Below are 15,337 nucleotides of genomic sequence, written 5' to 3' on the forward strand. Positions count from 1 at the left end.
TGAAGAGTGCAACTAAATGGACAAGGATAGGTGTAGGGGAAGGATTGAACAGTGATGGAGGAGAGAGAGATAGACAGAGAGAGACAAAGAGCAGGGTTTTAAGTGGGCCAGGATTTCAATATTTCTAAACAACACAAAACCTAAACGTAATAGCTGGCGGCGCACTCCCAGAATATTATTAGGATTAAAAGTCAGAGAAGGGGCAGTAAAATATTCAAAGTGTCCCAAAAGAAGTAGTGGAACTATGTTCCCTGCTGACCTAAACCCGCTCCCCACAAACCCCATCGGCACCGCCCCCTCCCACGTGCAATCCAAACCCCGAACAAACACACCTGCTGTTTAAGGGATTGTTCAATGCAGTGCACTGAAGTGCACGTTTCAACTTCCTCCTGTACTTTTATTATAAAACGAAACCATTCCTTTAAAATAAAAGTATGGGAACAGAAAAACATTTGTTAAAAGTAGAGGAGCACCGCACCCAACAGCTCCCGCCCACTTCGACCACTACCCAAGACATGTGCTGACATGTATATATGGTTAAGTTGTTTTAATAAAAAGCTTTGAAATTCAGAAAAGAAACTTAAGAGTGATGTTATGGTTGCAGTGCAAAATCCCCAAAACTAAAGAAATTCACCGGTTATGGTAAGCTACACAGTCATAAATCGCTGCCCCACCATGTACTTCTCATACCAACACACATGATCTCAGAGATGATATCACAAAGGGCATCATCGATGACATCACTGATGACATCACATATCCTATGAGTTTTTTGTTTGTTTGGTGACATTAAGCATAGGATTTGACCTGCAGGTACTGCATTGATAACATCACAAAGATACTCTGAAGGTGCTATATATGTAGGCCTTAACCTTCCACAATGTGCATATGTTAGTTTTCCTAGGATTTGGCATGATTCATATGCATGTTGCAATAATCATTGTCCAGACAGATAATACCATGTATGTACTTTACATGTATGACGACTTAGTCCAATCTTAGTTCCATGCTCTGGCTGTCATAGGCTAAAGAAAAACATACAGGCAGCCTGTGATTTGAGGCAAATGATTTAAGCCACCAGTTTAAGTGGTTGAGCTGATTTGAGCCAAATTCGAACCTGTAGAAATAATAGATGTTCGAAATTGTTATAGGTTGGCTCAAATGACTACTCTATGGCATTAATACTGCATTCTGGGATACTGGAGCGTAGGGTAAATTATCAGAAAGGGCCTACACTGCCTGCCGGGATCACTTGCTTTGCAGAGACAGCACAAAGAACCTTGTATATCTGGAGATTTGCTTAATTCACAGCCATGCTTTATTTTACCCCACATCCACTTGAAAAAGTGTTCTTTATTTGTGTAGTTGAATTATTTTCAGTTCAGAAAAGAATTTCATTTTGGTTTAATTTGTTTTAGAAAGACTGGACAAATAAATTAATGCATGGTTTCCGTCATGGCCACTCCTTACAGCACGTTGCTGCTCTCTCATTCAGTGGTTCTTTTCCTTGCAGAATATCTGATATTATAAAACGGAAGGCAGCGGATGTATATACAAATGGCATCAGTATTGGGGGAGGGAATCCCTCAGAGTGAGATCAACTTGGGATAAATGTACACGATTCTTGATTTTTTTGTCAGACTTATTGGGGTCTGGAGAAAATAACAGTGTTACTTGACAGGGTAAAGTGACAGACCCGAGGAAAGGCAAAACATGCAGAATCTAGAAGTCAATGAGCGCACAGAATGAGTTTATGAGTGACACTTGGGTGCAGACATTCAGGGAGTCACGACATGCGATCAGGGAGTCACGACATGCGATAACATCTCTTGAACTGTGGGGAACTGCCTAGGAGCCGTAAGGAGACATTCGGGTGCAGGGAGGAGCAGGGACTCCTTTAGCACAGCTTGTGTTGTTGTGTGTTTAGACAGTGATGTGACACTTTGGGTAGGAGAAAGTTACAGACATCCAGGGAGTGGAGGCATGTGTTAACTATCAGTGACACTCAGGTGCAGAGTAGACATTCAGGGAGTCGCAACACAAGATAACATCTCTTGAACTGTGGGGAACTGTGAAGGTGTACTAGGGCTTCACCCAGGTCCAGGGGGGGCAGAGAAGCCTTTAGAGCAGTTTGTGCTATTTTATTGAGAGACTTTGATGTGGCACTTGGGGTGGGGAAAAGTTGCAGACCTCCAGGAAGGCAGGACGTAAGTAAGTAAACTTTATTGAATCGGATTACTCCATTAACAGATAATAAATAAAACACAAAGGAAAATCATAAACAAACACAGCAACCTTCAACTGTTAGGAATCATCAATATCAGAATATAAAAGTGCATCATAGTGTAAAAAACACCTCCTTGATATGAACATACAAGCAATAAAGAGGTTTAGAGCTGGGGACAGATCGATAAATTGGCCCGTTTTAGAAGAGCCTGCTTCACAAGTTCAAATACACTGTGGGTAACATTTATGTCATTACAACTCCATATAAAAAGTAACCATCATGATAAAACCTGATATTAACATTTCTAAAACAGGGGTTTACATTTTTTCTACATATACTAAAAAATAGGGGAGATTCTCAACAGCACCTTTGCTACATAGAATACATCAGGCATCTCCGGTTATTTTACCCAGGATACTTGGGCTTGAGGGAATGTTATCTGTTGCCACTTCGTCGTTAGAGGGGAATTAGACCGACTGTTTGCAGCTGTGGAATTCTGTAAAAGTTCCAACGATGTGAATGCAGTTTATTTCATCTCGACGTTTGTAAACTACCCTGCGATAAATCTTCCCCGTAACGTGTAATGCACCCTTAGCACCCATGGACGTTGATCCACTGGTTTTATATGAATTTCAAACATATCCAGTTTATGCTTTAGAAGATTATGAATTTTAGGCCTTTTTAGGTTGTGCTGGTAAAATATGTAATTTTTATTGATGTATTTCTGATTTTAAATTTGTTCTATTTTATGTTATAATGTAATGTTGCTTTTATAGTACTTAAAGCCGAATAAAGTTATGTTTGAACACATAGACATTTCATCTCGGATGGACTTACCCCACTTTCTCCACTCATTTGGAGGGAGCAAATTCAGCCTGGTCATCTGCACTCAGCAGACTTTATATTACAAATTTCACCTCCATGCGCTGCATTTAGATGACAACTAGCATAGAGATTCAACGATGATAAGGTGCTAACGTTTTGCCTGCTCAGATCATTATCCTGACTCAAAGCTTTCTGCTTTACAATTGTTTTAAGGTGAGACAAAGAGGAGTACACAGTAATGTTAAAATTACGGAGCCCCCGGCCGGAAAGTAGCTTACGACCTTCCTTATACCAAAAATATCTGTTACGGTCAGTTGACCCTTCTATTTCCTCCATTACTAATTTCATATTTGAATTTACTGAGAGGCCCAAATATGCCCTCAGAAAATAACAGCTTTTCCCTGTGCTGCATTGCCTGGAACCGCCAATTCTAGCCAGGAGATGCTTGTGGTCTCTTTACCCCAGATGCAGCACTTGCTGTGTGCACTGATGATGTCAGAAAGCCACAAGCCCAATTGAAGGTTATCACATCCCAACATTCCAACCCCATACCCCCAAGGTCATTCTGAGGGGCACCCAGTACAAGAGGATGCACAGGAATTTGACCACAATGATTGTGAACCCCTACTTTCATAGGTGGTTGCACTTTCAATTCCATCCACTATTGCAGGGGGTGAGGAGCAGGTCTCATGTCACAAACATCGGGAAAGAACGACGCACAGTGCACTCGAATGGCAGGTTGAAACAGAAAGTTCCAGGCCTTTGTCTCCTCACCTCCCATCCACTGAGGAGGAGTCTGACAAAAATGAAGATATTTTAGATGACATGGGTGATAAACAAGACAAAGATCGCAATCCATCAGAGTCTGGGCAGGGACATGCATTGCTGCTGGAAAGCAGTGAGACTAGCGATGAAGACCAGGAGGACAATGTGAACATTGACACTGAGGCAGAAGTGGTAAAATTATGCCCCCAAACTTTGTACAGACTCTTTAAAAACAGGCTTCCTGTCGAAAGAGCATATGCAATGGATCATCATCATCATGTGCCACCTAAAAGAATGCCACCACCTCTCCCACCATTGCCACCAACAGCATCACGTTCAGAAGAACCCAGCCTGGGTGTTGATAGCCTACTATGCACATCCAAAGTGTGGTATTACTTGGCACTGAATAACATGGGCATTAATTCAGCCACTTGCACAATATGCCATACATCTTTGTGCCAAGGAAATGCAGGGACCAGCTTGGGCACTGCATCTTTGTGGTCCCATTTAATGTAGAACCACGCACAGACATGGAAAGAATGCAAAAGACCTGAAGGGCATCCTTCCCCCACACCAAATGACACGCAGCATAATACTACCTGACCACATAATAACTCCATAAAATACTACTGCTGTTGCTTTGCTTGGAAATGGCACGACCAGCCTGCCCCCTAGTACTCCAGTGATGCATACCAGTAACACCCCATTGCATCAAGCCATTGGTGTGGAAGCATTTCAGCATGGACAAAGATGTCACTGGTCAGATGATAGATGGTTTCAGCACAGTTGCAATCTTGCAATTATGTTGGTAATAGACCTCTTGCCCTACTCTTTGTTCAGAAGCCTAGACTTCGCCAACTTTTGGGAATAGCCAATTACTGCTGGTACATTCCCAGCTGCTTTTGTTTCTCATGAAAGGCAGTACCTGAATTGTGCAGCCACATTATAGCCACAGTGGAATGGATACTACAGCAGTCCACATGCCCAAATGCATATGTTGATATGAACATGTGGACCAGTGGTCAGAGCGTTGACTGCATGGCCATCATTGCACACAGGGTAGCCTTTCTATTAACTACCAGGAAAGAGGGGTCCTGGAATAATACAAGGCAGCTACGTATGCTTGTCCAACAGCAAGCAACATTTAGCATCCAAAGATTTTAGATCAGAAGCCACAGGTTAGCTGATTTCTGGAAGAAGATAGAGGAGGTGCAAGCAAATAGGCTAAGGCCTCATAATTTGCAATTATGATTTCTCATGGGAGACAATGGATCGGCAATACTATCCACATCCCCTGCTCCGCACAAGTACTACACCTAGTCATCACACCCTTTGTTAACAACTGTCAGCCTGTCAAGGATATGGTTGGATTGGCATAGAGGATAATCATCAGAACTAGGCTCTCCTTTCTTAAGGTGAGGCCACCAATGCTCAACTCAATAACAACATTATTACTTTCAAGTAATAATTTTATAGAAAAAGATCATATGTTCATCAAATATCATTGGTTACAGTATGAGTGTTAATTTAAAAATATAATTCACAAAGTAATTCACATTTGAGTCAACAAAGCCACATGAATATTAGTGCTTAACTCTTTTCCGTCATGTGACTATCTTCAAAAGCATCACTAGGCTCAAGTAAAATGTAAAAAAAGAGAAGAAATCCAAGAAGGGTATAATACTTCATTTTTAAAGTCAAACAAGTTCCAAAATACATTTTTCAATACATTTTTTAATTTTTACCTTTTTACAACTCAAATTTCTAGACACACGCCAGCCCCCATTTTGAGTACCTTTATAGAAATGTCATGTGTGTTTTAGAGTTACATCACTAAGACATTATTGTTCATGATGTTTGACCTCCCTGAAAAGAGAGGATAAATGTAATTTCATGTGTGTGCTTTAAAAATAGTCCTAATAGTAGTAAGGACTATTATGCCTATTGGTGATAACAATCTGGACAGCTCTTCTTGCTGCCTGATAGTTGTTGCAAATCCTCCTCCCCCGATACCAGGGGAATACAAGTGTCAACTTTCATCTTCAAACATAGAAAGCTAGCAGGTACTTGATGTTACATTTCATTTTGACAACTTGTGGATCACCACGCAAGTCTGTAAGCAGGTCCCGCACAAGTTTAGCCTCTTCATCATCACTTACCAAGTCGCTTTGCCATGTTGGAGAGGTTTAGTTCAAGCAGGTATACCAAAGGGAGAACTTCACTGAGTGATGCATTGCAATGGCTAACCATCTTGGTAGCCTCCTCAAAAGGTTGCATCACAGAGCAGACAATGGACAGTAACTAACATTGACTTGGCTTTAAGAAAACCCCACCTAAAGCTCTGCTGCGTGTGATGCAATAATCTGAGATGGCACTGCACTGTTCTTGCAGTCCCCCAACATGTGAAATGTGAAAATCCAGCAAGTGGCTACTGAGGTCTTCAGGTTATGCTGTGGCAACTTGCGGTGCACCTCCAAATGGTGCAAGACATTAGTTGCATGGTAAGCCCAGCTGAAATGTGTGATTCTCCTCTATAACAAGAATTGTTAGGTGAAATGCACACCGACTTTATCACCAAATCAACACATATTTATGAGTTTGATTGACTTACTTTGTGAGATTCAATTTGTGAGGAGTGAAAGGGGAGCACACTCTGGCTTAGTGTGCAATGGACAATTATCAGAACTAGACTCTCCTATCATAAGGTGAGACCACCAATGCTCAACTCAATAACAACATTATTACTTTGAAGTAGGGATTCTATACAAAATCATTGTACATTCAATCTGAGTGGTACCATTATTCAAAATATTATTTACAAAGCAATTCGCATTAGATTCCACAAAGCCATGTATATATTAATGACTAACACGTTTCGGTCATGTGACCAGCTCTCACTACGTAAAAAGGTAAAAAAAGAGAAGAAATCCAAGAAGGATATAGTGTTTGAAGTCAAACATATCCCTAAATAGATGTTTCAGTACATATTTTAATATCTCAATTTTTACACCTCAAATTTCTAGGCACACCCCTACACCCTAATTTCAGTAAGTTTATAGAAAGTACCTGTGTGTTTTAAGAGTGACATCAACTTGGACATAATTATTCATGATGTTCAATCTCCCTGAAAGAGAAGATACAAGTACATTTTTGTGTGTCCTTAGCATAGCACAAAATGTGTCCCCCTCCCTTCCGTGAGTCATGTTTAGGTCCCCCTGCACGCCCCAGCTCAGCAACAAATCACAGGCCACGCTACACTCCAAGGGGGCCTGCACCCCCACACATGCACAATGCACATGATGATCAGGCTGGGGGCATGCTGTGTACTGCACTAGGTAAAATATGTAAGAATGTTTTTTTAATGAACCCTTAAATCCTTCACCGAGCATAGAACCAAGGTAGCTGTGCCTGGCTCCTGAGTCCTGACACCCATATTGGTCATCTAACTCTGTGTGTGTCCAGTAATATTACACAGTAATGATACCATAAGAAAACGTTCATGTTCTTCTGCCAGTAAATGCCAGTATCCCCCACGTACGAACATTCCCTTGCTGGCTTTGCCCTTAATGCCAGTAAAAATGCTGGGGGGGGCCAGGGGGCAGATTATGTGTCTGAGGCTCTGGGCGGGACAGATATGGAATTATTTACTGGGCAGAAATGCCCAGTAAAAACTGCCATGCCTATCGCTTAGGCCTGCTATTGCCTCGCACACACACACGTGATCACATTAATTGTGGATGAGATTACGTGTACTGGGTGCTGGGGTTCCAGGCACAGGCATAGCAGTTTTTACTGGGCATCTATAATATATGGCCAGTAGAAAATGTCATGCCCCCCTCTGTAAAGTTTTTAGATTTTATCATGGACCCACGTTCATTCTGATTACAAATGTGCCCTTCTTATTAGAAATATTGGATAGAGGTGCATGCTGTCAACTGTTTGACTTTATAGAATTCCAAAGTGTGTTAGGACTAAGACAATGTGGGTTTCACAGGATGCACAGGACTGAGACTGCTTTATTGGATTTAAAATCCAAAATTGCTAAGAACATAGACAAGGGCTCTATTGCTCTTCTTCTGTTGTTAGACCTCTCTGCCACTTTTGACCTTGTAGATCACTCGCAATTGGTGGATAGATTGGTCAAAATTGGAAGATGCTCAAGTGAAGCTGCTTCCTAGGTCCAAGTATCTCCAGGTTAGCTAAGGGAGATGTTCAAGCTGAACCAATTTCCCTCTCTTGTGGAGTCCCTCGGGGCTTGTGTTTGTCCCCTCTCCTTTTCAACATATACACCAAATCTCTGTGTGATCGTCTGGATGGTTTGGGAATTTATTATAGCAACTATGCAGATGAAACACAGATTCTATTTGAGTTGTCAAGGGTCTACACTTGGGATTCCAATACCATCAATGAATTGTACCTGTCTGTACAGTGCTGGATGGGACAGAACTCCTTGGTGCTTAATAATAAAAATAAATGAGATTCTTGTCATTCGATCAGGTCGTAGACTGAAGAAATCTGATCCTTGCTGTAGAGAATTTTGTATAACAGGTTGCTCTAATCCGGTTGCCCAGCATGTGAAGACGCTTGGAGTCTTCTTCGATTCACAGCTGTCCTTTGAAAACATATCTCATACATTTGATGCTCCTGCTCCTGTACCACCAACCTGCTCTAGCTGATTCACCCCTATCTATCCAAGACAAATAGGGCGTTGGTTGCTTTTGCCCTCATAAATTCCAAGTTAGACTATTCTAATAGTCTACTTGTGGGCACCTCATCGAGGTATCACAAGAAACTCCAGGTTACATAAAATTCAGCCGTACCAGCAGTATGTGGGTTGGGTAGACATGATTATATTACTGGTACTCGATGAAAACTGCACTGGCTTCTAGTTCAGCACAAAATTCAGCTTAAGCCTGCTACTCTTATCTATAAATGCCTCTCTGCAAGGCCTCCACGTTATCTTTCAGATCGTTTAAAGTCCGCCCCACACAGGTGAGTTCTTCGATCCGCGTTACAGTTTAAGAACATTTAGAGGAGCCTGTTTTGATGTCTAGACACCTTCATTGTGGAACGAGTTGCCACCTGCTGTAAAGATCAGTCCCCGCCTGACTCAATTTAGGAAAGGTGTGAAGACCTATTTGTTCATCTGTGGAGTTGATTTGGCCACCTCTGCCTCTTTTTTTCCTACCTCTTTTACTTCTGTTGTTTGTTATGTGAATGTGTTATGTGCACTCCGAGCCCTGTGGGTTTGTAGCATGTTATAAATATTAAAGTAAGTAATTACGTACATATGTCATTTTCAGTAGGAATGGATCCTGCACTTCCATAGAGTAACAATTAATCAGCTACACAGGGCACTATTCGATCTAATCCAGTGGGCCAAAGCCAGAGGCCACCATTTGACATGAATTGGTTGTTACCTGGCATCAATGCATAATCACAAATGAAATACAATGGTGGCAGGGTAACGTTGACACTGGTGCATCTCAGAGGGCTTACTCACTTCTTGGTTTCTAGCACCCAGTGAGGTCTCTGTTTCTCCAGGAATCCCAATCAGCAGATCTTTTACTAAGTTGACCTATGTTGTATATATGTATAGATGGGGGATTTTCCTGATATGTGCTACTTATCGTTAATGTAAAAAATCTACTTTTTTCCTGCATTCATTTGTGATGTTGGGAAGTGTGACGGATTGGCTGTTGCCCTGCAGGATTACAAGGATGAGTAGAGGCTAAAGTGCCCACTCAGCCCTCACACTTCTACAAACCAAGAGCCAGCACAATCATAAAGGTAAAACAGGCCCAGTTCATAGATCACATTTGTTTACCCTTTTGGGGTAACATGGAGCAGAGGGAATGCAATACTTTTAAGAGGGGTGTTAAAGTGGTTCAGTAGGAACCCAAATAGCAAAATATAACCGTCCAAAATAAAGAAATGTCAAATCTAAGTTCTATAAAAAATATATGTACTGTAATTAAACACACCTTGTACAATAATAACTAGCTAGAAAACCACTACACAAAGCCCACCCCTGCGGAAAGAACACAGAATGCGCACAAATAGCAAGATGCAGCCCTCTGACAAATGAATCAGGGGTGTAAGCAAGTGACAACTACCATTTTCTTTAAAAGGGTATGTTCTATGGTGCAGAAGGGAAAAAAAGTGATCTAATCACTCTCTACGGCCCGGAAATGGGGCAGCAAGCAGTTTATAGTACCGTTTTGCATTTCTTGGTGGTCTGGCAGTGCCAAACCAGACTTCTTGGTACTCTGCAAGCAATTCAAAGATCGGAAGAGTGCAAAGGCAGCAACGGAGGATTCTCGTTGTTAAAATGTGTCGAACGGTTCATGAAACACATCCCTAAGGAGAGAGTTCAATGCAAAAAACACTAGGATCTTGGCTGTTTCGGCTCTCGGAGTGCTGTGAGCCCCAATCCAGGGGCGCAGGGACAAGATGAGTCTTTCTCCCGTGCTCACATACACAAGGAAGGCTGCCACATAAATGCAGGGGCCCTTCAACAAGGTGAGGTCCTTGGTATCGCTGGGCTGGCAGAGAGGCAGGCCTTGTTCTAGCAGCCGGTTCACCTCAATGGTTGCTGGAATGGTTATGAGAAAGTGCTCGCCTCTGCCTTGGAACACCTGCCTTCACCTCACACTGGAGGACTCTGGAAAGAACTCTCTCCCAGCAGAGTCCAAAGAAAATCTTCTTTCAGGGTTGAAGTCCAAAAGATGATTCAAACAAGTGTTGTGAGACCCCTTCTTTTAAAGGTAAACACCCACAGCTGATTGGGATAAAGCTATCCTGCCTTAGTGGTATACTCCCTGCTTTTGAAATGAGTGGACTTTGCCCTTCCAACATCACAAACAAAATGCTTTGCTATGGAGGGGACAGGTAGGAGAAAGGAAGAGAGGAACAAGATGGTTTAAGTCTTCCCCCACTGTACAGAGTTCTCCTGTCTACACTAACCCTGCCCCTTACTAACCATGTCCCTTCCCTTCTCAATATGATCACAGGCCTTACAAATGTAGCACCCTGGTGTGAGGCTACTCCCTCTGAATGGGTGTGCTCATATGATGCCCTGGCCCAGGACAAGTGCCTGTTGTGCAGCTATATCTGTAGAGTGTATTACCTACCCTCACAAAGAGATCAAAGAAGAGGCATGGCCATTCAGGTTCCTGACCTGTCATTTTGGCTGCATGATCAGCCTGTCTGGCCAGAATAAACATCATCTTCCACAGCTGAGCTGGCTCACAGCAGTTGACACATGTGTGATATCACATTGGATGTGGCTGCAATGATCATGAGTAGTGCTATGCCACCAGCTGCCACCAGCATGGTCTGTTTATGATCATCATAGTTTTGGTACAGTGGTGAATATCTTAAATGAAGCCCCTGCACTGCAGAGACTTGGCTGTCAGTGCAGATGTCAAATGGGCACCTGTGACCTCTAAAACTGCTTTGTGTCACTGGTAGAGTAGGTGCTTTGGATTCTGATGCAGCAGGTCACATGAACAGACTGTGCTTTTGGCATGGAGCTTATGAAAGGGGCATCTGATCAGCAGATTACCCTTTCAATTCAAAATGTTTATTTTCATAAAAAAAAATAAGAACATATCATAACAGTAATCTACTAATATGCACACAATCAACCAAAGTCAGAACACATTAAATAATTCATCATAAACTAAATCTGAATAACAAATAGTGGAGAAAGAATAGGGGGGGGGGGGAAGAAAGGAAAAAGAGAGAGAACATGGAAGTCCATGACTGAAAATCACATTTGAAAGAAACCTTGCAGCAAGCACAACAATATCACAAACCCATTACATAAACTAATAAATAGTTATATTCATCAATAACAAGTAAAGCTAGAGGCGTAACGTCCTCAAATTAAAGTTCAGTTTCATCCATAGATGTCAAGAAAACAGCTCCAAATGTCCCAAAATGTATCATTTGCATCTGTTTTTTTGTAGATGGCTTTTTCATACGTTGAAACTGTAAGAAGCTCCTCCAACCAGTCCTCAATCTACTTGATTTCCAGGACCTCAATATAATTTTTTTAGCCACCATGCATGCACGCAGTTACCATACTTTCCTGCCAAAGTCAATTTCATCCAGCAAAGATATATCACCCAAAACTAATAAGGAAGCATTCATGGGAATCGCAGTAATTTAGGACAAAACTTAGCCTTTCACAAACCCTTTCCCATAACTGCATTGTTTTGGGACATGACCAAATCAAGTGACTGAGGGAACCTTTTGAGTGCTTACACTTCCAGCAAAGATCGCTGTCCAAAAGTTGTCTCTTGAACAATTTTTCAGGTGTCCAATAGGCTCTAAATAGCAATTTCGTTTGAGAGGCCCTGAGGCCCCAATCCAAACTCATCAGTCGATTGTTATCACAGCACCTACTTCAACACCTCAAATCAATGTTTTCACCCAGTTCCTCTGCCCAAATTGCCGGTAGTCTTGGATCTCCTTTTCGATTAGCTTTTATGATTCCTTTCATGGTAGATGCAGGGTATGATGCACTCGAGCACACCTCTAAAGCTGGCCAAGCAGCATTCTGATTATTCAACTGTGGTATTTCAACACAAGCAGAAATAATAATTTTCAGTCTTCTATATTCAGCAAATGAACATTCCGTCATCTCATACATCTGACCAAGTTGGGAGAATGGTATTGATTTGCCACCCTCAAACAAGTCTTTCAACTACTTTATACAAGCCACAAACCATTCCGACCAAAAGAGCTTTTTTCCCTGGTACAGTAATGCCGGATTATTCCATATGGATGCATTAGGGTGAAAGTAGGGGTCAGCACTCAAACGACTTGAGAGTGCACACCAGCAGTCTTGCAAGAACGAAGTGAGTGTGCTGGCCTTTTTTGATCTACATATCCTAGTAGTCAGCAGAGCTTTGGGGTCCAGTTGGGAAACTGCACCACACTCCCATGACAACAATTCAGATTGATCAGATTGTTCATTCACTCAGTCAGCAACCCTGCACAAGTGGTGAGGGGAGAACGATAAATGGTAATCTAAGAAATTAGGCAAGTTAATTCCCCCAAGTTTTAATGGGAGTTGAAATTTCCAAATTGCGAGCCTTGTAGGTTTCCCATTCCAAATAAAGCTTTGCATATTGATCTCCTTGAAAATGTCTCCCGGTACCTTGATAGGGAGCATGGATAAGATGTAATTTATCCGAGGAGCCAAAATCATCTTTATACAATTTATTTTGCCCCAGGTGGATAGCTTCAAAAGACCCCACCTCTCCAAATCTGATTTGAGCTTTGGGAGGATCCACGCAAAATGTATTGATGGCAGCTTCATTATATCTGCTCCAATCCAAATGCCCATCTTCACTGCACACCACCTAAACTGAAATTGAGCACATGCATGCCGTTGACAAAGATAATTAATCGGGAGGATGTCGCATTTACTCCAATTAATCCTATATCCTGATATTGAGGAGAAATATTGAATATCTCGCATTAGGTAAGGAACACCAACAGCAGGGTCCTGAAGGCAAATCAGTAAATCGTCTGCGTATAGCCAAATTAAGTTATTTTGGTCATTGCCAATAATAGGGTGAAGGTTCACATCTGCCCGTAAGAATGCTGCGAGTGGTTCCATAGACAAAATTAACAAGTGAGGTGGAAGCGGGCAGCCCTGTCTTGTACCCCGATGAAGTACAAAGGCATCTGAAATAAGACCATTCGTTAGTACACTCGCAGACGGTTGTTGTACAAATGTTTAACCCAGTGTCGTAAATCTTGCCCAAAGTTCATTTTCTCTAGGCATGTGAACAAAAAATCCCACTCAACACGATCAAACGCTTTCTCAGCGTCCAGCAAAATAACTGCATTGGCAACAAGCTGATTGCGTCCTTTCTCAATGGTCAACAACAGGCGTCTCATGTTGTCCGCCACCACTCTGCCAGAGGCATAACCCACTTGATTTTCATGTATCAAACTTGAAACAACCTTTTCCAATCGAATAGCCAAGATTTTAGCCAATATTTTGCAGTCACAATTTATCAGATTGATTGGGCGATAGTTTTCGCACCTTGTAGCAGATCTGTCTTTCTTTTTCAATACTGTAACTAATGCATGTCTCATAATATCTGGTAGTGAGCCAGGCACAAACGCATCATTAAAAACTTCAGTCAAAAGCTGCAGTGCTGAATCTGGGAGGACTTTATAGAATTCACCAGGTAGTCCATCTATACCAGGCGACTTACCCATAGACAGCTTCGAAATCGCATGTTTAATATCATCTAATTCCACTCTTCCTTCAAGGCTTGCTGCCTCATCAGTTGTCAGACAGGAGAAAGTATAAGAATCAAGGAACCTCTCCATTTCTGCTTTTTCACAAGTCAATTCAGAGTCATAAAGTTTCTCATAAAGCCACAGAATAAATTATTAATTCCCTTCTGCTGCGTCTCCAACACGTTATTCAAATCTCTGATTGCAGTAATAAAGCGATCGCTTTCCATTACTTTCAGTCTATGCGCCAGCAATCTCCCTGCTGTCTCACTGTTCACAAAATAATGTGCCTTTTGCCTGAATAAGGCATAGTCGACCTGGCTGGAAATAAGTTTATTCAGTTCATATTTTGCCTTTCTTAGTTCAGATTTTGTTAAGTCATCCTTGCTTGCTGCAAAAAGAATATCTAGATGCTTTGCTTCAGAAGAGAGTCTTTGGATTTCTTTCGCCCTCAGTCTTCTCTCTTTACCAGTTTTTGCAATCAACACTCCATTACCCTTTGAGAGACGGAATTCCCTGCATCATTTTATATTTTATTAATGGTTACAAATTTAAAAAAGGCAGGGCTTTTAAACCCCTGCCAGATGGTAATTCATCACAAGAAGTTTCTCCAGCTAAACAGAATATGATAAACAGCATCCAGAGTACTTAGAGTTTGCAACCGTGTGATCTCGGTGTAAGAAGGTTAATAGTTTGGCTCATTCCTGTCTCTTTTTTATGCCAGATCATAATGCAGTATATTCATACTAATAAGCAAAGGAATGAACTTATGGCCCTTGGAACGTTCATCTGTTACTGGATGGGATTACAACAGAATAATTCTGTGTTCAAATAACCGGACAAACTCAAGAAGATGGCAAGTTGCTGTTTTATTAGCGATTATCTAAAACAGGACGTTTACAATGAACATCAACAGATGTGCGCACATTCTCAGCGATTTCCTCATGAAAAACTATTGTATACTCTCGTAGTGTGTCACAATGACGTCACGCTACATGGCAATAGTAAAAAAAACTATCAAGGGTTGGGATTGGTTAAGGAACACATCTAGATATACAATCATATAGGAGCTAGGTTTGTTATTGGCTGTCTGATATCATGTGCAAAACTCATGACTACCTCTTCAAAAATGTAAGTTTTAGAAAATTCAGTTACACAGTGTTTCATTGGTTTCGCAAGCTATAAGGTCCTTCATTATACTGACCAATACAATAGGTCGGCATGCTTGTGCCATGACTGGAACATTCGGTTTAA

The 15,337-nt window shown here is 41.6% G+C and overlaps 1 protein-coding gene across 1 annotated transcript in view; it reads left to right on the forward strand.

Annotated features, from left to right (window-relative positions):
- LOC138534979 (dimethylaniline monooxygenase [N-oxide-forming] 2-like) overlaps positions 1 to 15,337 on the forward strand; it is a 564,743-nt gene that overhangs the window by 13,203 nt on the left and 536,203 nt on the right. The gene's annotated exons all lie outside the window — the stretch shown is intronic.

Source organism: Ambystoma mexicanum, chromosome 1q, assembly GCF_040938575.1.
Source record: "Ambystoma mexicanum isolate Mex_15411 chromosome 1q, UKY_AmexF1_1, whole genome shotgun sequence".
Lineage (NCBI taxonomy): Eukaryota > Metazoa > Chordata > Amphibia > Caudata > Ambystomatidae > Ambystoma > Ambystoma mexicanum.